The sequence below is a fragment of the Peromyscus maniculatus genome, chromosome 11, assembly GCF_049852395.1.
Source record: "Peromyscus maniculatus bairdii isolate BWxNUB_F1_BW_parent chromosome 11, HU_Pman_BW_mat_3.1, whole genome shotgun sequence".
In the NCBI taxonomy this organism is placed as follows: domain Eukaryota; kingdom Metazoa; phylum Chordata; class Mammalia; order Rodentia; family Cricetidae; genus Peromyscus; species Peromyscus maniculatus.
In genome coordinates this window covers 28,392,295-28,419,132 of record NC_134862.1, presented here as the reverse complement: position 1 = coordinate 28,419,132, position 26,838 = coordinate 28,392,295, and positions in this window count along the sequence as shown.

Below are 26,838 nucleotides of genomic sequence, written 5' to 3'. Positions count from 1 at the left end.
CCAATACACTGTATTTGCTGGGAACAGACGCGAGTGCTATTTGCACTGTTTATGGCCAGAATAGCACAATAGTGGTGTTCTTACCCTGAATTAACACTTAATGCTAGAACTTGAAACTCAATGTGAATCAACTCCGTTTAGGAAGTTGTATTGAACCCCAGTCGGCCTTACAAGAAAAACACTCTGCTTTTGAGAAACAGGCACTCTTGCACTCTACTGTGTTTCCTATAGGGCCAGTACAGTGAGCTAGCTCAGAACAAGAGAACTGTGCTTCCTACACAAACGGGGCATATCTAGTTCAACTCAGTATTGGAAACTGAGTAAAACAGGAGCTTCTCTTCAGTCCAATACACTGTATTTGCTGGGAACAGACGCGAGTGCTATTTGCACTGTTTATGGCCAGAATAGCACAATAGTGGTGTTCTTACCCTGAATTAACACTTAATGCTAGAACTTGAAACTCAATGTGAATCAACTCCGTTTAGGAAGTTGTATTGAACCCCAGTCGGCCTTACAAGAAAAACACTCTGCTTTTGAGAAACAGGCACTCTTGCACTCTACTGTGTTTCCTATAGGGCCAGCACAGTGAGCTAGCTCAGAACAAGAGAACTGTGCTTCCTACACAAACGGGGCATATCTAGTTCAACTCAGTATTGGAAACTGAGTAAAACAGGAGCTTCTCTTCAGTCCAATACACTGTATTTGCTGGGAACAGACGCGAGTGCTATTTGTACTGTTTATGGCCAGAATAGCACAATAGTGGTGTTCTTACCCTGAATTAACACTTAATGCTAGAACTTGAAACTCAATGTGAATCAACTCCGTTTAGGAAGTTGTATTGAACCCCAGTCGGCCTTACAAGAAAAACACTCTGCTTTTGAGAAACAGGCACTCTTGCACTCTACTGTGTTTCCTATAGGGCCAGTACAGTGAGCTAGCTCAGAACAAGAGAACTGTGCTTCCTACACAAACGGGGCATATCTAGTTCAACTCAGTATTGGAAACTGAGTAAAACAGGAGCTTCTCTTCAGTCCAATACACTGTATTTGCTGGGAACAGACGCGAGTGCTATTTGCACTGTTTATGGCCAGAATAGCACAATAGTGGTGTTCTTACCCTGAATTAACACTTAATGCTAGAACTTGAAACTCAATGTGAATCAACTCCGTTTAGGAAGTTGTATTGAACCCCAGTCGGCCTTACAAGAAAAACACTCTGCTTTTGAGAAACAGGCACTCTTGCACTCTACTGTGTTTCCTATAGGGCCAGCACAGTGAGCTAGCTCAGAACAAGAGAACTGTGCTTCCTACACAAACGGGGCATATCTAGTTCAACTCAGTATTGGAAACTGAGTAAAACAGGAGCTTCTCTTCAGTCCAATACACTGTATTTGCTGGGAACAGACGCGAGTGCTATTTGCACTGTTTATGGCCAGAATAGCACAATAGTGGTGTTCTTACCCTGAATTAACACTTAATGCTAGAACTTGAAACTCAATGTGAATCAACTCCGTTTAGGAAGTTGTATTGAACGCCAGTCGGCCTTACAAGAAAAACACTCTGCCTTTGAGAAACAGGCACTCTTGCACTCTACTGTGTTTCCTATAGGGCCAGTACAGTGAGCTAGCTCAGAACAAGTTAACTGTGCTTCCTACACAAACCGGGCATATCTAGTTCACCTCAGTATTGGAAACTGAGTAAAACAGGAGCTTCTCTTCAGTACAATGCACTGTACTTGCTGGGAACAGACGCGAGTGCTATTTGCACTGTTTATGGCCAGAATAGCACAATAGTGGTGTTCTTACCCTGAATTAACACTTAATGCTAGAACTTGAAACTCAATGTGAATCAACTCCGTTTAGGAAGTTGTATTGAACCCCAGTCGGCCTTAAAAGAAAAACACTCTGCTTTTGAGAAACAGGCACTCTTGCACTCTACTGTGTTTCCTATAGGGCCAGTACAGTGAGCTAGCTCAGAACAAGAGAACTGTGCTTCCTACACAAACGGGGCACATCTAGTTCAATTCAGTATTGGAAACTGAGTAAAACAGGAGCTTCTCTTCAGTCCAATACACTGTATTTGCTGGGAACAGACGCGAGTGCTATTTGCACTGTTTATGGCCAGAATAGCACAATAGTGGTGTTCTTACCCTGAATTAACACTTAATGCTAGAACTTGAAACTCAATGTGAATCAACTCCGTTTAGGAAGTTGTATTGAACCCCAGTCGGCCTTACAAGAAAAACACTCTGCTTTTGAGAAACAGGCACTCTTGCACTCTACTGTGTTTCCTATAGGGCCAGTACAGTGAGCTAGCTCAGAACAAGAGAACTGTGCTTCCTACACAAACGGGGCATATCTAGTTCAACTCAGTATTGGAAACTGAGTAAAACAGGACCTTCTCTTCAGTCCAATGCACTGTATTTGCTGGGAACAGACGCGAGTGCTATTTGCACTGTTTATGGCCAGAATAGCACAATAGTGGTGTTCTTACCCTGAATTAACGCTTAATACTAGAACTTGAAACTCAATGTGAATCAACTCCGTTTAGGAAGTTGTATTGAACCCCAGTCGGCCTTACAAGAAAAACACTCTGCTTTTGAGAAACAGGCACTCTTGCACTCTACTGTGTTTCCTATAGGGCCAGTACAGTGAGCTAGCTCAGAACAACAGAACTGTGCTTCCTACACAAACGGGGCATATCTAGTTCAACTCAGTATTGGAAACTGAGTAAAACAGGAGCTTCTCTTCAGTCCAATACACTGTATTTGCTGGGAACAGACGCGAGTGCTATTTGCACTGTTTATGGCCAGAATAGCACAATAGTGGTGTTCTTACCCTGAATTAACACTTAATGCTAGAACTTGAAACTCAATGTGAATCAACTCCGTTTAGGAAGTTGTATTGAACCCCAGTCGGCCTTACAAGAAAAACACTCTGCTTTTGAGAAACAGGCACTCTTGCACTCTACTGTGTTTCCTATAGGGCCAGTACAGTGAGCTAGCTCAGAACAAGAGAACTGTGCTTCCTACACAAACGGGGCATATCTAGTTCAACTCAGTATTGGAAACTGAGTAAAACAGGAGCTTCTCTTCAGTACAATGCACTGTATTTGCTGGGAACAGACGCGAGTGCTATTTGCACTGTTTATGGCCAGAATAGCACAATAGTGGTGTTCTTACCCTGAATTAACACTTAATGCTAGAACTTGAAACTCAATGTGAATCAACTCCGTTTAGGAAGTTGTATTGAACCCCAGTCGGCCTTACAAGAAAAACACTCTGCTTTTGAGAAACAGGCACTCTTGCACTCTACTGTGTTTCCTATAGGGCCAGTACAGTGAGCTAGCTCAGAACAAGAGAACTGTGCTTCCTACACAAACGGGGCATATCTAGTTCAACTCAGTATTGGAAACTGAGTAAAACAGGAGCTTCTCTTCAGTCCAATACACTGTATTTGCTGGGAACAGACGCGAGTGCTATTTGCACTGTTTATGGCCAGAATAGCACAATAGTGGTGTTCTTACCCTGAATTAACACTTAATGCTAGAACTTGAAACTCAATGTGAATCAACTCCGTTTAGGAAGTTGTATTGAAGCCCAGTCGGCCTTACAAGAAAAACACTCTGCTTTTGAGAAACAGGCACTCTTGCACTCTACTGTGTTTCCTATAGGGCCAGTACAGTGAGCTAGCTCAGAACAAGAGAACTGTGCTTCCTACACAAACGGGGCATATCTAGTTCAACTCAGTATTGGAAACTGAGTAAAACAGGAGCTTCTCTTCAGTCCAATACACTGTATTTGCTGGGAACAGACGCGAGTGCTATTTGCACTGTTTATGGCCAGAATAGCACAATAGTGGTGTTCTTACCCTGAATTAACACTTAATGCTAGAACTTGAAACTCAATGTGAATCAACTCCGTTTAGGAAGTTGTATTGAACCCCAGTCGGCCTTACAAGAAAAACACTCTGCTTTTGAGAAACAGGCACTCTTGCACTCTACTGTGTTTCCTATAGGGCCAGTACAGTGAGCTAGCTCAGAACAAGAGAACTGTGCTTCCTACACAAACGGGGCATATCTAGTTCAACTCAGTATTGGAAACTGAGTAAAACAGGAGCTTCTCTTCAGTCCAATGCACTGTATTTGCTGGGAACAGACGCGAGTGCTATTTGCACTGTTTATGGCCAGAATAGCACAATAGTGGTGTTCTTACCCTGAATTAACACTTAATGCTAGAACTTGAAACTCAATGTGAATCAACTCCGTTTAGGAAGTTGTATTGAACCCCAGTCGGCCTTACAAGAAAAACACTCTGCTTTTGAGAAACAGGCACTCTTGCACTCTACTGTGTTTCCTATAGGGCCAGTACAGTGAGCTAGCTCAGAACAAGAGAACTGTGCTTCCTACACAAACGGGGCATATCTAGTTCAACTCAGTATTGGAAACTGAGTAAAACAGGAGCTTCTCTTCAGTCCAATACACTGTATTTGCTGGGAACAGACGCGAGTGCTATTTGCACTGTTTATGGCCAGAATAGCACAATAGTGGTGTTCTTACCCTGAATTAACACTTAATGCTAGAACTTGAAACTCAATGTGAATCAACTCCGTTTAGGAAGTTGTATTGAACCCCAGTCGGCCTTACAAGAAAAACACTCTGCTTTTGAGAAACAGGCACTCTTGCACTCTACTGTGTTTCCTATAGGGCCAGTACAGTGAGCTAGCTCAGAACAAGAGAACTGTGCTTCCTACACAAACGGGGCATATCTAGTTCAACTCAGTATTGGAAACTGAGTAAAACAGGAGCTTCTCTTCAGTCCAATACACTGTATTTGCTGGGAACAGACGCGAGTGCTATTTGCACTGTTTATGGCCAGAATAGCACAATAGTGGTGTTCTTACCCTGAATTAACACTTAATGCTAGAACTTGAAACTCAATGTGAATCAACTCCGTTTAGGAAGTTGTATTGAACCCCAGTCGGCCTTACAAGAAAAACACTCTGCTTTTGAGAAACAGGCACTCTTGCACTCTACTGTGTTTCCTATAGGGCCAGTACAGTGAGCTAGCTCAGAACAAGAGAACTGTGCTTCCTACACAAACGGGGCATATCTAGTTCAACTCAGTATTGGAAACTGAGTAAAACAGGAGCTTCTCTTCAGTCCAATGCACTGTATTTGCTGGGAACAGACGCGAGTGCTATTTGCACTGTTTATGGCCAGAATAGCACAATAGTGGTGTTCTTACCCTGAATTAACACTTAATGCTAGAACTTGAAACTCAATGTGAATCAACTCCGTTTAGGAAGTTGTATTGAACCCCAGTCGGCCTTACAAGAAAAACACTCTGCTTTTGAGAAACAGGCACTCTTGCACTCTACTGTGTTTCCTATAGGGCCAGTACAGTGAGCTAGCTCAGAACAAGAGAACTGTGCTTCCTACACAAACGGGGCATATCTAGTTCAACTCAGTATTGGAAACTGAGTAAAACAGGAGCTTCTCTTCAGTCCAATACACTGTATTTGCTGGGAACAGACGCGAGTGCTATTTGCACTGTTTATGGCCAGAATAGCACAATAGTGGTGTTCTTACCCTGAATTAACACTTAATGCTAGAACTTGAAACTCAATGTGAATCAACTCCGTTTAGGAAGTTGTATTGAACCCCAGTCGGCCTTACAAGAAAAACACTCTGCTTTTGAGAAACAGGCACTCTTGCACTCTACTGTGTTTCCTATAGGGCCAGTACAGTGAGCTAGCTCAGAACAAGAGAACTGTGCTTCCTACACAAACGGGGCATATCTAGTTCAACTCAGTATTGGAAACTGAGTAAAACAGGAGCTTCTCTTCAGTCCAATACACTGTATTTGCTGGGAACAGACGCGAGTGCTATTTGCACTGTTTATGGCCAGAATAGCACAATAGTGGTGTTCTTACCCTGAATTAACACTTAATGCTAGAACTTGAAACTCAATGTGAATCAACTCCGTTTAGGAAGTTGTATTGAACCCCAGTCGGCCTTACAAGAAAAACACTCTGCTTTTGAGAAACAGGCACTCTTGCACTCTACTGTGTTTCCTATAGGGCCAGTACAGTGAGCTAGCTCAGAACAAGAGAACTGTGCTTCCTACACAAACGGGGCATATCTAGTTCAACTCAGTATTGGAAACTGAGTAAAACAGGAGCTTCTCTTCAGTCCAATGCACTGTATTTGCTGGGAACAGACGCGAGTGCTATTTGCACTGTTTATGGCCAGAATAGCACAATAGTGGTGTTCTTACCCTGAATTAACACTTAATGCTAGAACTTGAAACTCAATGTGAATCAACTCCGTTTAGGAAGTTGTATTGAACCCCAGTCGGCCTTACAAGAAAAACACTCTGCTTTTGAGAAACAGGCACTCTTGCACTCTACTGTGTTTCCTATAGGGCCAGTACAGTGAGCTAGCTCAGAACAAGAGAACTGTGCTTCCTACACAAACGGGGCATATCTAGTTCAACTCAGTATTGGAAACTGAGTAAAACAGGAGCTTCTCTTCAGTCCAAAACACTGTATTTGCTGGGAACAGACGCGAGTGCTATTTGCACTGTTTATGGCCAGAATAGCACAATAGTGGTGTTCTTACCCTGAATTAACACTTAATGCTAGAACTTGAAACTCAATGTGAATCAACTCCGTTTAGGAAGTTGTATTGAACCCCAGTCGGCCTTACAAGAAAAACACTCTGCTTTTGAGAAACAGGCACTCTTGCACTCTACTGTGTTTCCTATAGGGCCAGTACAGTGAGCTAGCTCAGAACAAGAGAACTGTGCTTCCTACACAAACGGGGCATATCTAGTTCAACTCAGTATTGGAAACTGAGTAAAACAGGAGCTTCTCTTCAGTCCAATGCACTGTATTTGCTGGGAACAGACGCGAGTGCTATTTGCACTGTTTATGGCCAGAATAGCACAATAGTGGTGTTCTTACCCTGAATTAACACTTAATGCTAGAACTTGAAACTCAATGTGAATCAACTCCGTTTAGGAAGTTGTATTGAACCCCAGTCGGCCTTACAAGAAAAACACTCTGCTTTTGAGAAACAGGCACTCTTGCACTCTACTGTGTTTCCTATAGGGCCAGTACAGTGAGCTAGCTCAGAACAAGAGAACTGTGCTTCCTACACAAACGGGGCATATCTAGTTCAACTCAGTATTGGAAACTGAGTAAAACAGGAGCTTCTCTTCAGTCCAATGCACTGTATTTGCTGGGAACAGACGCGAGTGCTATTTGCACTGTTTATGGCCAGAATAGCACAATAGTGGTGTTCTTACCCTGAATTAACACTTAATGCTAGAACTTGAAACTCAATGTGAATCAACTCCGTTTAGGAAGTTGTATTGAACCCCAGTCGGCCTTACAAGAAAAACACTCTGCTTTTGAGAAACAGGCACTCTTGCACTCTACTGTGTTTCCTATAGGGCCAGTACAGTGAGCTAGCTCAGAACAAGAGAACTGTGCTTCCTACACAAACGGGGCATATCTAGTTCAACTCAGTATTGGAAACTGAGTAAAACAGGAGCTTCTCTTCAGTCCAATGCACTGTATTTGCTGGGAACAGACGCGAGTGCTATTTGCACTGTTTATGGCCAGAATAGCACAATAGTGGTGTTCTTACCCTGAATTAACACTTAATGCTAGAACTTGAAACTCAATGTGAATCAACTCCGTTTAGGAAGTTGTATTGAACCCCAGTCGGCCTTACAAGAAAAACACTCTGCTTTTGAGAAACAGGCACTCTTGCACTCTACTGTGTTTCCTATAGGGCCAGTACAGTGAGCTAGCTCAGAACAAGAGAACTGTGCTTCCTACACAAACGGGGCATATCTAGTTCAACTCAGTATTGGAAACTGAGTAAAACAGGAGCTTCTCTTCAGTCCAATACACTGTATTTGCTGGGAACAGACGCGAGTGCTATTTGCACTGTTTATGGCCAGAATAGCACAATAGTGGTGTTCTTACCCTGAATTAACACTTAATGCTAGAACTTGAAACTCAATGTGAATCAACTCCGTTTAGGAAGTTGTATTGAACCCCAGTCGGCCTTACAAGAAAAACACTCTGCTTTTGAGAAACAGGCACTCTTGCACTCTACTGTGTTTCCTATAGGGCCAGTACAGTGAGCTAGCTCAGAACAAGAGAACTGTGCTTCCTACACAAACGGGGCATATCTAGTTCAACTCAGTATTGGAAACTGAGTAAAACAGGAGCTTCTCTTCAGTCCAATGCACTGTATTTGCTGGGAACAGACGCGAGTGCTATTTGCACTGTTTATGGCCAGAATAGCACAATAGTGGTGTTCTTACCCTGAATTAACACTTAATGCTAGAACTTGAAACTCAATGTGAATCAACTCCGTTTAGGAAGTTGTATTGAACCCCAGTCGGCCTTACAAGAAAAACACTCTGCTTTTGAGAAACAGGCACTCTTGCACTCTACTGTGTTTCCTATAGGGCCAGTACAGTGAGCTAGCTCAGAACAAGAGAACTGTGCTTCCTACACAAACAGGGCATATCTAGTTCAACTCAGTATTGGAAACTGAGTAAAACAGGAGCTTCTCTTCAGTCCAATACACTGTATTTGCTGGGAACAGACGCGAGTGCTATTTGCACTGTTTATGGCCAGAATAGCACAATAGTGGTGTTCTTACCCTGAATTAACACTTAATGCTAGAACTTGAAACTCAATGTGAATCAACTCCGTTTAGGAAGTTGTATTGAACCCCAGTCGGCCTTACAAGAAAAACACTCTGCTTTTGAGAAACAGGCACTCTTGCACTCTACTGTGTTTCCTATAGGGCCAGTACAGTGAGCTAGCTCAGAACAAGAGAACTGTGCTTCCTACACAAACGGGGCATATCTAGTTCAACTCAGTATTGGAAACTGAGTAAAACAGGAGCTTCTCTTCAGTCCAATGCACTGTATTTGCTGGGAACAGACGCGAGTGCTATTTGCACTGTTTATGGCCAGAATAGCACAATAGTGGTGTTCTTACCCTGAATTAACACTTAATGCTAGAACTTGAAACTCAATGTGAATCAACTCCGTTTAGGAAGTTGTATTGAACCCCAGTCGGCCTTACAAGAAAAACACTCTGCTTTTGAGAAACAGGCACTCTTGCACTCTACTGTGTTTCCTATAGGGCCAGTACAGTGAGCTAGCTCAGAACAAGAGAACTGTGCTTCCTACACAAACGGGGCATATCTAGTTCAACTCAGTATTGGAAACTGAGTAAAACAGGAGCTTCTCTTCAGTCCAATACACTGTATTTGCTGGGATCAGACGCGAGTGCTATTTGCACTGTTTATGGCCAGAATAGCACAATAGTGGTGTTCTTACCCTGAATTAACACTTAATGCTAGAACTTGAAACTCAATGTGAATCAACTCCGTTTAGGAAGTTGTATTGAACCCCAGTCGGCCTTACAAGAAAAACACTCTGCTTTTGAGAAACAGGCACTCTTGCACTCTACTGTGTTTCCTATAGGGCCAGTACAGTGAGCTAGCTCAGAACAAGTTAACTGTGCTTCCTACACAAACGGGGCATATCTAGTTCAACTCAGTATTGGAAACTGAGTAAAACAGGAGCTTCTCTTCAGTACAATGCACTGTACTTGCTGGGAACAGACGCGAGTGCTATTTGCACTGTTTATGGCCAGAATAGCACAATAGTGGTGTTCTTACCCTGAATTAACACTTAATGCTAGAACTTGAAACTCAATGTGAATCAACTCCGTTTAGGAAGTTGTATTGAACCCCAGTCGGCCTTACAAGAAAAACACTCTGCTTTTGAGAAACAGGCACTCTTGCACTCTACTGTGTTTCCTATAGGGCCAGTACAGTGAGCTAGCTCAGAACAAGAGAACTGTGCTTCCTACACAAACGGGGCATATCTAGTTCAACTCAGTATTGGAAACTGAGTAAAACAGGAGCTTCTCTTCAGTCCAATACACTGTATTTGCTGGGAACAGACGCGAGTGCTATTTGCACTGTTTATGGCCAGAATAGCACAATAGTGGTGTTCTTACCCTGAATTAACACTTAATGCTAGAACTTGAAACTCAATGTGAATCAACTCCGTTTAGGAAGTTGTATTGAACCCCAGTCGGCCTTACAAGAAAAACACTCTGCTTTTGAGAAACAGGCACTCTTGCACTCTACTGTGTTTCCTATAGGGCCAGTACAGTGAGCTAGCTCAGAACAAGAGAACTGTGCTTCCTACACAAACGGGGCATATCTAGTTCAACTCAGTATTGGAAACTGAGTAAAACAGGAGCTTCTCTTCAGTCCAATACACTGTATTTGCTGGGAACAGACGCGAGTGCTATTTGCACTGTTTATGGCCAGAATAGCACAATAGTGGTGTTCTTACCCTGAATTAACACTTAATGCTAGAACTTGAAACTCAATGTGAATCAACTCCGTTTAGGAAGTTGTATTGAACCCCAGTCGGCCTTACAAGAAAAACACTCTGCTTTTGAGAAACAGGCACTCTTGCACTCTACTGTGTTTCCTATAGGGCCAGCACAGTGAGCTAGCTCAGAACAAGAGAACTGTGCTTCCTACACAAACGGGGCATATCTAGTTCAACTCAGTATTGGAAACTGAGTAAAACAGGAGCTTCTCTTCAGTCCAATACACTGTATTTGCTGGGAACAGACGCGAGTGCTATTTGCACTGTTTATGGCCAGAATAGCACAATAGTGGTGTTCTTACCCTGAATTAACACTTAATGCTAGAACTTGAAACTCAATGTGAATCAACTCCGTTTAGGAAGTTGTATTGAACCCCAGTCGGCCTTACAAGAAAAACACTCTGCTTTTGAGAAACAGGCACTCTTGCACTCTACTGTGTTTCCTATAGGGCCAGTACAGTGAGCTAGCTCAGAACAAGTTAACTGTGCTTCCTACACAAACGGGGCATATCTAGTTCAACTCAGTATTGGAAACTGAGTAAAACAGGAGCTTCTCTTCAGTCCAATGCACTGTACTTGCTGGGAACAGACGCGAGTGCTATTTGCACTGTTTATGGCCAGAATAGCACAATAGTGGTGTTCTTACCCTGAATTAACACTTAATGCTAGAACTTGAAACTCAATGTGAATCAACTCCGTTTAGGAAGTTGTATTGAACCCCAGTCGGCCTTACAAGAAAAACACTCTGCTTTTGAGAAACAGGCACTCTTGCACTCTACTGTGTTTCCTATAGGGCCAGTACAGTGAGCTAGCTCAGAACAAGAGAACTGTGCTTCCTACACAAACGGGGCTATCTAGTTCAACTCAGTATTGGAAACTGAGTAAAACAGGAGCTTCTCTTCAGTCCAATACACTGTATTTGCTGGGAACAGACGCGAGTGCTATTTGCACTGTTTATGGCCAGAATAGCACAATAGTGGTGTTCTTACCCTGAATTAACACTTAATGCTAGAACTTGAAACTCAATGTGAATCAACTCCGTTTAGGAAGTTGTATTGAACCCCAGTCGGCCTTACAAGAAAAACACTCTGCTTTTGAGAAACAGGCACTCTTGCACTCTACTGTGTTTCCTATAGGGCCAGTACAGTGAGCTAGCTCAGAACAAGAGAACTGTGCTTCCTACACAAACGGGGCATATCTAGTTCAACTCAGTATTGGAACCTGAGTAAAACAGGAGCTTCTCTTCAGTCCAATGCACTGTATTTGCTGGGAACAGACGCGAGTGCTATTTGCACTGTTTATGGCCAGAATAGCACAATAGTGGTGTTCTTACCCTGAATTAACACTTAATGCTAGAACTTGAAACTCAATGTGAATCAAATCCGTTTAGGAAGTTGTATTGAAGCCCAGTCGGCCTTACAAGAAAAACACTCTGCTTTTGAGAAACAGGCACTCTTGCACTCTACTGTGTTTCCTATAGGGCCAGCACAGTGAGCTAGCTCAGAACAAGAGAACTGTGCTTCCTACACAAACGGGGCATATCTAGTTCAACTCAGTATTGGAAACTGAGTAAAACAGGAGCTTCTCTTCAGTCCAATACACTGTATTTGCTGGGAACAGACGCGAGTGCTATTTGTACTGTTTATGGCCAGAATAGCACAATAGTGGTGTTCTTACCCTGAATTAACACTTAATGCTAGAACTTGAAACTCAATGTGAATCAACTCCGTTTAGGAAGTTGTATTGAACCCCAGTCGGCCTTACAAGAAAAACACTCTGCTTTTGAGAAACAGGCACTCTTGCACTCTACTGTGTTTCCTATAGGGCCAGTACAGTGAGCTAGCTCAGAACAAGAGAACTGTGCTTCCTACACAAACGGGGCATATCTAGTTCAACTCAGTATTGGAAACTGAGTAAAACAGGAGCTTCTCTTCAGTCCAATACACTGTATTTGCTGGGAACAGACGCGAGTGCTATTTGCACTGTTTATGGCCAGAATAGCACAATAGTGGTGTTCTTACCCTGAATTAACACTTAATGCTAGAACTTGAAACTCAATGTGAATCAACTCCGTTTAGGAAGTTGTATTGAACCCCAGTCGGCCTTACAAGAAAAACACTCTGCTTTTGAGAAACAGGCACTCTTGCACTCTACTGTGTTTCCTATAGGGCCAGCACAGTGAGCTAGCTCAGAACAAGAGAACTGTGCTTCCTACACAAACGGGGCATATCTAGTTCAACTCAGTATTGGAAACTGAGTAAAACAGGAGCTTCTCTTCAGTCCAATACACTGTATTTGCTGGGAACAGACGCGAGTGCTATTTGCACTGTTTATGGCCAGAATAGCACAATAGTGGTGTTCTTACCCTGAATTAACACTTAATGCTAGAACTTGAAACTCAATGTGAATCAACTCCGTTTAGGAAGTTGTATTGAACGCCAGTCGGCCTTACAAGAAAAACACTCTGCCTTTGAGAAACAGGCACTCTTGCACTCTACTGTGTTTCCTATAGGGCCAGTACAGTGAGCTAGCTCAGAACAAGTTAACTGTGCTTCCTACACAAACCGGGCATATCTAGTTCACCTCAGTATTGGAAACTGAGTAAAACAGGAGCTTCTCTTCAGTACAATGCACTGTACTTGCTGGGAACAGACGCGAGTGCTATTTGCACTGTTTATGGCCAGAATAGCACAATAGTGGTGTTCTTACCCTGAATTAACACTTAATGCTAGAACTTGAAACTCAATGTGAATCAACTCCGTTTAGGAAGTTGTATTGAACCCCAGTCGGCCTTAAAAGAAAAACACTCTGCTTTTGAGAAACAGGCACTCTTGCACTCTACTGTGTTTCTTATAGGGCCAGTACAGTGAGCTAGCTCAGAACAAGAGAACTGTGCTTCCTACACAAACGGGGCACATCTAGTTCAATTCAGTATTGGAAACTGAGTAAAACAGGAGCTTCTCTTCAGTCCAATACACTGTATTTGCTGGGAACAGACGCGAGTGCTATTTGCACTGTTTATGGCCAGAATAGCACAATAGTGGTGTTCTTACCCTGAATTAACACTTAATGCTAGAACTTGAAACTCAATGTGAATCAACTCCGTTTAGGAAGTTGTATTGAACCCCAGTCGGCCTTACAAGAAAAACACTCTGCTTTTGAGAAACAGGCACTCTTGCACTCTACTGTGTTTCCTATAGGGCCAGTACAGTGAGCTAGCTCAGAACAAGAGAACTGTGCTTCCTACACAAACGGGGCATATCTAGTTCAACTCAGTATTGGAAACTGAGTAAAACAGGACCTTCTCTTCAGTCCAATGCACTGTATTTGCTGGGAACAGACGCGAGTGCTATTTGCACTGTTTATGGCCAGAATAGCACAATAGTGGTGTTCTTACCCTGAATTAACGCTTAATACTAGAACTTGAAACTCAATGTGAATCAACTCCGTTTAGGAAGTTGTATTGAACCCCAGTCGGCCTTACAAGAAAAACACTCTGCTTTTGAGAAACAGGCACTCTTGCACTCTACTGTGTTTCCTATAGGGCCAGTACAGTGAGCTAGCTCAGAACAACAGAACTGTGCTTCCTACACAAACGGGGCATATCTAGTTCAACTCAGTATTGGAAACTGAGTAAAACAGGAGCTTCTCTTCAGTCCAATACACTGTATTTGCTGGGAACAGACGCGAGTGCTATTTGCACTGTTTATGGCCAGAATAGCACAATAGTGGTGTTCTTACCCTGAATTAACACTTAATGCTAGAACTTGAAACTCAATGTGAATCAACTCCGTTTAGGAAGTTGTATTGAACCCCAGTCGGCCTTACAAGAAAAACACTCTGCTTTTGAGAAACAGGCACTCTTGCACTCTACTGTGTTTCCTATAGGGCCAGTACAGTGAGCTAGCTCAGAACAAGAGAACTGTGCTTCCTACACAAACGGGGCATATCTAGTTCAACTCAGTATTGGAAACTGAGTAAAACAGGAGCTTCTCTTCAGTACAATGCACTGTATTTGCTGGGAACAGACGCGAGTGCTATTTGCACTGTTTATGGCCAGAATAGCACAATAGTGGTGTTCTTACCCTGAATTAACACTTAATGCTAGAACTTGAAACTCAATGTGAATCAACTCCGTTTAGGAAGTTGTATTGAACCCCAGTCGGCCTTACAAGAAAAACACTCTGCTTTTGAGAAACAGGCACTCTTGCACTCTACTGTGTTTCCTATAGGGCCAGTACAGTGAGCTAGCTCAGAACAAGAGAACTGTGCTTCCTACACAAACGGGGCATATCTAGTTCAACTCAGTATTGGAAACTGAGTAAAACAGGAGCTTCTCTTCAGTCCAATACACTGTATTTGCTGGGAACAGACGCGAGTGCTATTTGCACTGTTTATGGCCAGAATAGCACAATAGTGGTGTTCTTACCCTGAATTAACACTTAATGCTAGAACTTGAAACTCAATGTGAATCAACTCCGTTTAGGAAGTTGTATTGAAGCCCAGTCGGCCTTACAAGAAAAACACTCTGCTTTTGAGAAACAGGCACTCTTGCACTCTACTGTGTTTCCTATAGGGCCAGTACAGTGAGCTAGCTCAGAACAAGAGAACTGTGCTTCCTACACAAACGGGGCATATCTAGTTCAACTCAGTATTGGAAACTGAGTAAAACAGGAGCTTCTCTTCAGTCCAATACACTGTATTTGCTGGGAACAGACGCGAGTGCTATTTGCACTGTTTATGGCCAGAATAGCACAATAGTGGTGTTCTTACCCTGAATTAACACTTAATGCTAGAACTTGAAACTCAATGTGAATCAACTCCGTTTAGGAAGTTGTATTGAACCCCAGTCGGCCTTACAAGAAAAACACTCTGCTTTTGAGAAACAGGCACTCTTGCACTCTACTGTGTTTCCTATAGGGCCAGTACAGTGAGCTAGCTCAGAACAAGAGAACTGTGCTTCCTACACAAACGGGGCATATCTAGTTCAACTCAGTATTGGAAACTGAGTAAAACAGGAGCTTCTCTTCAGTCCAATGCACTGTATTTGCTGGGAACAGACGCGAGTGCTATTTGCACTGTTTATGGCCAGAATAGCACAATAGTGGTGTTCTTACCCTGAATTAACACTTAATGCTAGAACTTGAAACTCAATGTGAATCAACTCCGTTTAGGAAGTTGTATTGAACCCCAGTCGGCCTTACAAGAAAAACACTCTGCTTTTGAGAAACAGGCACTCTTGCACTCTACTGTGTTTCCTATAGGGCCAGTACAGTGAGCTAGCTCAGAACAAGAGAACTGTGCTTCCTACACAAACGGGGCATATCTAGTTCAACTCAGTATTGGAAACTGAGTAAAACAGGAGCTTCTCTTCAGTCCAATACACTGTATTTGCTGGGAACAGACGCGAGTGCTATTTGCACTGTTTATGGCCAGAATAGCACAATAGTGGTGTTCTTACCCTGAATTAACACTTAATGCTAGAACTTGAAACTCAATGTGAATCAACTCCGTTTAGGAAGTTGTATTGAACCCCAGTCGGCCTTACAAGAAAAACACTCTGCTTTTGAGAAACAGGCACTCTTGCACTCTACTGTGTTTCCTATAGGGCCAGTACAGTGAGCTAGCTCAGAACAAGAGAACTGTGCTTCCTACACAAACGGGGCATATCTAGTTCAACTCAGTATTGGAAACTGAGTAAAACAGGAGCTTCTCTTCAGTCCAATACACTGTATTTGCTGGGAACAGACGCGAGTGCTATTTGCACTGTTTATGGCCAGAATAGCACAATAGTGGTGTTCTTACCCTGAATTAACACTTAATGCTAGAACTTGAAACTCAATGTGAATCAACTCCGTTTAGGAAGTTGTATTGAACCCCAGTCGGCCTTACAAGAAAAACACTCTGCTTTTGAGAAACAGGCACTCTTGCACTCTACTGTGTTTCCTATAGGGCCAGTACAGTGAGCTAGCTCAGAACAAGAGAACTGTGCTTCCTACACAAACGGGGCATATCTAGTTCAACTCAGTATTGGAAACTGAGTAAAACAGGAGCTTCTCTTCAGTCCAATGCACTGTATTTGCTGGGAACAGACGCGAGTGCTATTTGCACTGTTTATGGCCAGAATAGCACAATAGTGGTGTTCTTACCCTGAATTAACACTTAATGCTAGAACTTGAAACTCAATGTGAATCAACTCCGTTTAGGAAGTTGTATTGAACCCCAGTCGGCCTTACAAGAAAAACACTCTGCTTTTGAGAAACAGGCACTCTTGCACTCTACTGTGTTTCCTATAGGGCCAGTACAGTGAGCTAGCTCAGAACAAGAGAACTGTGCTTCCTACACAAACGGGGCATATCTAGTTCAACTCAGTATTGGAAACTGAGTAAAACAGGAGCTTCTCTTCAGTCCAATACACTGTATTTGCTGGGAACAGACGCGAGTGCTATTTGCACTGTTTATGGCCAGAATAGCACAATAGTGGTGTTCTTACCCTGAATTAACACTTAATGCTAGAACTTGAAACTCAATGTGAATCAACTCCGTTTAGGAAGTTGTATTGAACCCCAGTCGGCCTTACAAGAAAAACACTCTGCTTTTGAGAAACAGGCACTCTTGCACTCTACTGTGTTTCCTATAGGGCCAGTACAGTGAGCTAGCTCAGAACAAGAGAACTGTGCTTCCTACACAAACGGGGCATATCTAGTTCAACTCAGTATTGGAAACTGAGTAAAACAGGAGCTTCTCTTCAGTCCAATACACTGTATTTGCTGGGAACAGACGCGAGTGCTATTTGCACTGTTTATGGCCAGAATAGCACAATAGTGGTGTTCTTACCCTGAATTAACACTTAATGCTAGAACTTGAAACTCAATGTGAATCAACTCCGTTTAGGAAGTTGTATTGAACCCCAGTCGGCCTTACAAGAAAAACACTCTGCTTTTGAGAAACAGGCACTCTTGCACTCTACTGTGTTTCCTATAGGGCCAGTACAGTGAGCTAGCTCAGAACAAGAGAACTGTGCTTCCTACACAAACGGGGCATATCTAGTTCAACTCAGTATTGGAAACTGAGTAAAACAGGAGCTTCTCTTCAGTCCAATGCACTGTATTTGCTGGGAACAGACGCGAGTGCTATTTGCACTGTTTATGGCCAGAATAGCACAATAGTGGTGTTCTTACCCTGAATTAACACTTAATGCTAGAACTTGAAACTCAATGTGAATCAACTCCGTTTAGGAAGTTGTATTGAACCCCAGTCGGCCTTACAAGAAAAACACTCTGCTTTTGAGAAACAGGCACTCTTGCACTCTACTGTGTTTCCTATAGGGCCAGTACAGTGAGCTAGCTCAGAACAAGAGAACTGTGCTTCCTACACAAACGGGGCATATCTAGTTCAACTCAGTATTGGAAACTGAGTAAAACAGGAGCTTCTCTTCAGTCCAAAACACTGTATTTGCTGGGAACAGACGCGAGTGCTATTTGCACTGTTTATGGCCAGAATAGCACAATAGTGGTGTTCTTACCCTGAATTAACACTTAATGCTAGAACTTGAAACTCAATGTGAATCAACTCCGTTTAGGAAGTTGTATTGAACCCCAGTCGGCCTTACAAGAAAAACACTCTGCTTTTGAGAAACAGGCACTCTTGCACTCTACTGTGTTTCCTATAGGGCCAGTACAGTGAGCTAGCTCAGAACAAGAGAACTGTGCTTCCTACACAAACGGGGCATATCTAGTTCAACTCAGTATTGGAAACTGAGTAAAACAGGAGCTTCTCTTCAGTCCAATACACTGTATTTGCTGGGAACAGACGCGAGTGCTATTTGCACTGTTTATGGCCAGAATAGCACAATAGTGGTGTTCTTACCCTGAATTAACACTTAATGCTAGAACTTGAAACTCAATGTGAATCAACTCCGTTTAGGAAGTTGTATTGAAGCCCAGTCGGCCTTACAAGAAAAACACTCTGCTTTTGAGAAACAGGCACTCTTGCACTCTACTGTGTTTCCTATAGGGCCAGTACAGTGAGCTAGCTCAGAAAAAGAGAACTGTGCTTCCTACACAAACGGGGCATATCTAGTTCAACTCAGTATTGGAAACTGAGTAAAACAGGAGCTTCTCTTCAGTCCAATACACTGTATTTGCTGGGAACAGACGCGAGTGCTATTTGCACTGTTTATGGCCAGAATAGCACAATAGTGGTGTTCTTACCCTGAATTAACACTTAATGCTAGAACTTGAAACTCAATGTGAATCAACTCCGTTTAGGAAGTTGTATTGAACCCCAGTCGGCCTTACAAGAAAAACACTCTGCTTTTGAGAAACAGGCACTCTTGCACTCTACTGTGTTTCCTATAGGGCCAGTACAGTGAGCTAGCTCAGAACAAGAGAACTGTGCTTCCTACACAAACGGGGCATATCTAGTTCAACTCAGTATTGGAAACTGAGTAAAACAGGAGCTTCTCTTCAGTCCAATGCACTGTATTTGCTGGGAACAGACGCGAGTGCTATTTGCACTGTTTATGGCCAGAATAGCACAATAGTGGTGTTCTTACCCTGAATTAACACTTAATGCTAGAACTTGAAACTCAATGTGAATCAACTCCGTTTAGGAAGTTGTATTGAACCCCAGTCGGCCTTACAAGAAAAACACTCTGCTTTTGAGAAACAGGCACTCTTGCACTCTACTGTGTTTCCTATAGGGCCAGTACAGTGAGCTAGCTCAGAACAAGAGAACTGTGCTTCCTACACAAACGGGGCATATCTAGTTCAACTCAGTATTGGAAACTGAGTAAAACAGGAGCTTCTCTTCAGTCCAATACACTGTATTTGCTGGGAACAGACGCGAGTGCTATTTGCACTGTTTATGGCCAGAATAGCACAATAGTGGTGTTCTTACCCTGAATTAACACTTAATGCTAGAACTTGAAACTCAATGTGAATCAACTCCGTTTAGGAAGTTGTATTGAACCCCAGTCGGCCTTACAAGAAAAACACTCTGCTTTTGAGAAACAGGCACTCTTGCACTCTACTGTGTTTCCTATAGGGCCAGTACAGTGAGCTAGCTCAGAACAAGAGAACTGTGCTTCCTACACAAACGGGGCATATCTAGTTCAACTCAGTATTGGAAACTGAGTAAAACAGGAGCTTCTCTTCAGTCCAATACACTGTATTTGCTGGGAACAGACGCGAGTGCTATTTGCACTGTTTATGGCCAGAATAGCACAATAGTGGTGTTCTTACCCTGAATTAACACTTAATGCTAGAACTTGAAACTCAATGTGAATCAACTCCGTTTAGGAAGTTGTATTGAACCCCAGTCGGCCTTACAAGAAAAACACTCTGCTTTTGAGAAACAGGCACTCTTGCACTCTACTGTGTTTCCTATAGGGCCAGTACAGTGAGCTAGCTCAGAACAAGAGAACTGTGCTTCCTACACAAACGGGGCATATCTAGTTCAACTCAGTATTGGAAACTGAGTAAAACAGGAGCTTCTCTTCAGTCCAATGCACTGTATTTGCTGGGAACAGACGCGAGTGCTATTTGCACTGTTTATGGCCAGAATAGCACAATAGTGGTGTTCTTACCCTGAATTAACACTTAATGCTAGAACTTGAAACTCAATGTGAATCAACTCCGTTTAGGAAGTTGTATTGAACCCCAGTCGGCCTTACAAGAAAAACACTCTGCTTTTGAGAAACAGGCACTCTTGCACTCTACTGTGTTTCCTATAGGGCCAGTACAGTGAGCTAGCTCAGAACAAGAGAACTGTGCTTCCTACACAAACGGGGCATATCTAGTTCAACTCAGTATTGGAAACTGAGTAAAACAGGAGCTTCTCTTCAGTCCAATACACTGTATTTGCTGGGAACAGACGCGAGTGCTATTTGCACTGTTTATGGCCAGAATAGCACAATAGTGGTGTTCTTACCCTGAATTAACACTTAATGCTAGAACTTGAAACTCAATGTGAATCAACTCCGTTTAGGAAGTTGTATTGAACCCCAGTCGGCCTTACAAGAAAAACACTCTGCTTTTGAGAAACAGGCACTCTTGCACTCTACTGTGTTTCCTATAGGGCCAGTACAGTGAGCTAGCTCAGAACAAGAGAACTGTGCTTCCTACACAAACGGGGCATATCTAGTTCAACTCAGTATTGGAAACTGAGTAAAACAGGAGCTTCTCTTCAGTCCAATACACTGTATTTGCTGGGAACAGACGCGAGTGCTATTTGCACTGTTTATGGCCAGAATAGCACAATAGTGGTGTTCTTACCCTGAATTAACACTTAATGCTAGAACTTGAAACTCAATGTGAATCAACTCCGTTTAGGAAGTTGTATTGAACCCCAGTCGGCCTTACAAGAAAAACACTCTGCTTTTGAGAAACAGGCACTCTTGCACTCTACTGTGTTTCCTATAGGGCCAGTACAGTGAGCTAGCTCAGAACAAGAGAACTGTGCTTCCTACACAAACGGGGCATATCTAGTTCAACTCAGTATTGGAAACTGAGTAAAACAGGAGCTTCTCTTCAGTCCAATGCACTGTATTTGCTGGGAACAGACGCGAGTGCTATTTGCACTGTTTATGGCCAGAATAGCACAATAGTGGTGTTCTTACCCTGAATTAACACTTAATGCTAGAACTTGAAACTCAATGTGAATCAACTCCGTTTAGGAAGTTGTATTGAACCCCAGTCGGCCTTACAAGAAAAACACTCTGCTTTTGAGAAACAGGCACTCTTGCACTCTACTGTGTTTCCTATAGGGCCAGTACAGTGAGCTAGCTCAGAACAAGAGAACTGTGCTTCCTACACAAACGGGGCATATCTAGTTCAACTCAGTATTGGAAACTGAGTAAAACAGGAGCTTCTCTTCAGTCCAAAACACTGTATTTGCTGGGAACAGACGCGAGTGCTATTTGCACTGTTTATGGCCAGAATAGCACAATAGTGGTGTTCTTACCCTGAATTAACACTTAATGCTAGAACTTGAAACTCAATGTGAATCAACTCCGTTTAGGAAGTTGTATTGAACCCCAGTCGGCCTTACAAGAAAAACACTCTGCTTTTGAGAAACAGGCACTCTTGCACTCTACTGTGTTTCCTATAGGGCCAGTACAGTGAGCTAGCTCAGAACAAGAGAACTGTGCTTCCTACACAAACGGGGCATATCTAGTTCAACTCAGTATTGGAAACTGAGTAAAACAGGAGCTTCTCTTCAGTCCAATGCACTGTATTTGCTGGGAACAGACGCGAGTGCTATTTGCACTGTTTATGGCCAGAATAGCACAATAGTGGTGTTCTTACCCTGAATTAACACTTAATGCTAGAACTTGAAACTCAATGTGAATCAACTCCGTTTAGGAAGTTGTATTGAACCCCAGTCGGCCTTACAAGAAAAACACTCTGCTTTTGAGAAACAGGCACTCTTGCACTCTACTGTGTTTCCTATAGGGCCAGTACAGTGAGCTAGCTCAGAACAAGAGAACTGTGCTTCCTACACAAACGGGGCATATCTAGTTCAACTCAGTATTGGAAACTGAGTAAAACAGGAGCTTCTCTTCAGTCCAATGCACTGTATTTGCTGGGAACAGACGCGAGTGCTATTTGCACTGTTTATGGCCAGAATAGCACAATAGTGGTGTTCTTACCCTGAATTAACACTTAATGCTAGAACTTGAAACTCAATGTGAATCAACTCCGTTTAGGAAGTTGTATTGAACCCCAGTCGGCCTTACAAGAAAAACACTCTGCTTTTGAGAAACAGGCACTCTTGCACTCTACTGTGTTTCCTATAGGGCCAGTACAGTGAGCTAGCTCAGAACAAGAGAACTGTGCTTCCTACACAAACGGGGCATATCTAGTTCAACTCAGTATTGGAAACTGAGTAAAACAGGAGCTTCTCTTCAGTCCAATGCACTGTATTTGCTGGGAACAGACGCGAGTGCTATTTGCACTGTTTATGGCCAGAATAGCACAATAGTGGTGTTCTTACCCTGAATTAACACTTAATGCTAGAACTTGAAACTCAATGTGAATCAACTCCGTTTAGGAAGTTGTATTGAACCCCAGTCGGCCTTACAAGAAAAACACTCTGCTTTTGAGAAACAGGCACTCTTGCACTCTACTGTGTTTCCTATAGGGCCAGTACAGTGAGCTAGCTCAGAACAAGAGAACTGTGCTTCCTACACAAACGGGGCATATCTAGTTCAACTCAGTATTGGAAACTGAGTAAAACAGGAGCTTCTCTTCAGTCCAATACACTGTATTTGCTGGGAACAGACGCGAGTGCTATTTGCACTGTTTATGGCCAGAATAGCACAATAGTGGTGTTCTTACCCTGAATTAACACTTAATGCTAGAACTTGAAACTCAATGTGAATCAACTCCGTTTAGGAAGTTGTATTGAACCCCAGTCGGCCTTACAAGAAAAACACTCTGCTTTTGAGAAACAGGCACTCTTGCACTCTACTGTGTTTCCTATAGGGCCAGTACAGTGAGCTAGCTCAGAACAAGAGAACTGTGCTTCCTACACAAACGGGGCATATCTAGTTCAACTCAGTATTGGAAACTGAGTAAAACAGGAGCTTCTCTTCAGTCCAATGCACTGTATTTGCTGGGAACAGACGCGAGTGCTATTTGCACTGTTTATGGCCAGAATAGCACAATAGTGGTGTTCTTACCCTGAATTAACACTTAATGCTAGAACTTGAAACTCAATGTGAATCAACTCCGTTTAGGAAGTTGTATTGAACCCCAGTCGGCCTTACAAGAAAAACACTCTGCTTTTGAGAAACAGGCACTCTTGCACTCTACTGTGTTTCCTATAGGGCCAGTACAGTGAGCTAGCTCAGAACAAGAGAACTGTGCTTCCTACACAAACAGGGCATATCTAGTTCAACTCAGTATTGGAAACTGAGTAAAACAGGAGCTTCTCTTCAGTCCAATACACTGTATTTGCTGGGAACAGACGCGAGTGCTATTTGCACTGTTTATGGCCAGAATAGCACAATAGTGGTGTTCTTACCCTGAATTAACACTTAATGCTAGAACTTGAAACTCAATGTGAATCAACTCCGTTTAGGAAGTTGTATTGAACCCCAGTCGGCCTTACAAGAAAAACACTCTGCTTTTGAGAAACAGGCACTCTTGCACTCTACTGTGTTTCCTATAGGGCCAGTACAGTGAGCTAGCTCAGAACAAGAGAACTGTGCTTCCTACACAAACGGGGCATATCTAGTTCAACTCAGTATTGGAAACTGAGTAAAACAGGAGCTTCTCTTCAGTCCAATGCACTGTATTTGCTGGGAACAGACGCGAGTGCTATTTGCACTGTTTATGGCCAGAATAGCACAATAGTGGTGTTCTTACCCTGAATTAACACTTAATGCTAGAACTTGAAACTCAATGTGAATCAACTCCGTTTAGGAAGTTGTATTGAACCCCAGTCGGCCTTACAAGAAAAACACTCTGCTTTTGAGAAACAGGCACTCTTGCACTCTACTGTGTTTCCTATAGGGCCAGTACAGTGAGCTAGCTCAGAACAAGAGAACTGTGCTTCCTACACAAACGGGGCATATCTAGTTCAACTCAGTATTGGAAACTGAGTAAAACAGGAGCTTCTCTTCAGTCCAATACACTGTATTTGCTGGGATCAGACGCGAGTGCTATTTGCACTGTTTATGGCCAGAATAGCACAATAGTGGTGTTCTTACCCTGAATTAACACTTAATGCTAGAACTTGAAACTCAATGTGAATCAACTCCGTTTAGGAAGTTGTATTGAACCCCAGTCGGCCTTACAAGAAAAACACTCTGCTTTTGAGAAACAGGCACTCTTGCACTCTACTGTGTTTCCTATAGGGCCAGTACAGTGAGCTAGCTCAGAACAAGTTAACTGTGCTTCCTACACAAACGGGGCATATCTAGTTCAACTCAGTATTGGAAACTGAGTAAAACAGGAGCTTCTCTTCAGTACAATGCACTGTACTTGCTGGGAACAGACGCGAGTGCTATTTGCACTGTTTATGGCCAGAATAGCACAATAGTGGTGTTCTTACCCTGAATTAACACTTAATGCTAGAACTTGAAACTCAATGTGAATCAACTCCGTTTAGGAAGTTGTATTGAACCCCAGTCGGCCTTACAAGAAAAACACTCTGCTTTTGAGAAACAGGCACTCTTGCACTCTACTGTGTTTCCTATAGGGCCAGTACAGTGAGCTAGCTCAGAACAAGAGAACTGTGCTTCCTACACAAACGGGGCATATCTAGTTCAACTCAGTATTGGAAACTGAGTAAAACAGGAGCTTCTCTTCAGTCCAATACACTGTATTTGCTGGGAACAGACGCGAGTGCTATTTGCACTGTTTATGGCCAGAATAGCACAATAGTGGTGTTCTTACCCTGAATTAACACTTAATGCTAGAACTTGAAACTCAATGTGAATCAACTCCGTTTAGGAAGTTGTATTGAACCCCAGTCGGCCTTACAAGAAAAACACTCTGCTTTTGAGAAACAGGCACTCTTGCACTCTACTGTGTTTCCTATAGGGCCAGTACAGTGAGCTAGCTCAGAACAAGAGAACTGTGCTTCCTACACAAACGGGGCATATCTAGTTCAACTCAGTATTGGAAACTGAGTAAAACAGGAGCTTCTCTTCAGTCCAATACACTGTATTTGCTGGGAACAGACGCGAGTGCTATTTGCACTGTTTATGGCCAGAATAGCACAATAGTGGTGTTCTTACCCTGAATTAACACTTAATGCTAGAACTTGAAACTCAATGTGAATCAACTCCGTTTAGGAAGTTGTATTGAACCCCAGTCGGCCTTACAAGAAAAACACTCTGCTTTTGAGAAACAGGCACTCTTGCACTCTACTGTGTTTCCTATAGGGCCAGCACAGTGAGCTAGCTCAGAACAAGAGAACTGTGCTTCCTACACAAACGGGGCATATCTAGTTCAACTCAGTATTGGAAACTGAGTAAAACAGGAGCTTCTCTTCAGTCCAATACACTGTATTTGCTGGGAACAGACGCGAGTGCTATTTGCACTGTTTATGGCCAGAATAGCACAATAGTGGTGTTCTTACCCTGAATTAACACTTAATGCTAGAACTTGAAACTCAATGTGAATCAACTCCGTTTAGGAAGTTGTATTGAACCCCAGTCGGCCTTACAAGAAAAACACTCTGCTTTTGAGAAACAGGCACTCTTGCACTCTACTGTGTTTCCTATAGGGCCAGTACAGTGAGCTAGCTCAGAACAAGTTAACTGTGCTTCCTACACAAACGGGGCATATCTAGTTCAACTCAGTATTGGAAACTGAGTAAAACAGGAGCTTCTCTTCAGTCCAATGCACTGTACTTGCTGGGAACAGACGCGAGTGCTATTTGCACTGTTTATGGCCAGAATAGCACAATAGTGGTGTTCTTACCCTGAATTAACACTTAATGCTAGAACTTGAAACTCAATGTGAATCAACTCCGTTTAGGAAGTTGTATTGAACCCCAGTCGGCCTTACAAGAAAAACACTCTGCTTTTGAGAAACAGGCACTCTTGCACTCTACTGTGTTTCCTATAGGGCCAGTACAGTGAGCTAGCTCAGAACAAGAGAACTGTGCTTCCTACACAAACGGGGCTATCTAGTTCAACTCAGTATTGGAAACTGAGTAAAACAGGAGCTTCTCTTCAGTCCAATACACTGTATTTGCTGGGAACAGACGCGAGTGCTATTTGCACTGTTTATGGCCAGAATAGCACAATAGTGGTGTTCTTACCCTGAATTAACACTTAATGCTAGAACTTGAAACTCAATGTGAATCAACTCCGTTTAGGAAGTTGTATTGAACCCCAGTCGGCCTTACAAGAAAAACACTCTGCTTTTGAGAAACAGGCACTCTTGCACTCTACTGTGTTTCCTATAGGGCCAGTACAGTGAGCTAGCTCAGAACAAGAGAACTGTGCTTCCTACACAAACGGGGCATATCTAGTTCAACTCAGTATTGGAACCTGAGTAAAACAGGAGCTTCTCTTCAGTCCAATGCACTGTATTTGCTGGGAACAGACGCGAGTGCTATTTGCACTGTTTATGGCCAGAATAGCACAATAGTGGTGTTCTTACCCTGAATTAACACTTAATGCTAGAACTTGAAACTCAATGTGAATCAAATCCGTTTAGGAAGTTGTATTGAAGCCCAGTCGGCCTTACAAGAAAAACACTCTGCTTTTGAGAAACAGGCACTCTTGCACTCTACTGTGTTTCCTATAGGGCCAGTACAGTGAGCTAGCTCAGAACAAGAGAACTGTGCTTCCTACACAAACGGGGCATATCTAGTTCAACTCAGTATTGGAAACTGAGTAAAACAGGAGCTTCTCTTCAGTCCAATACA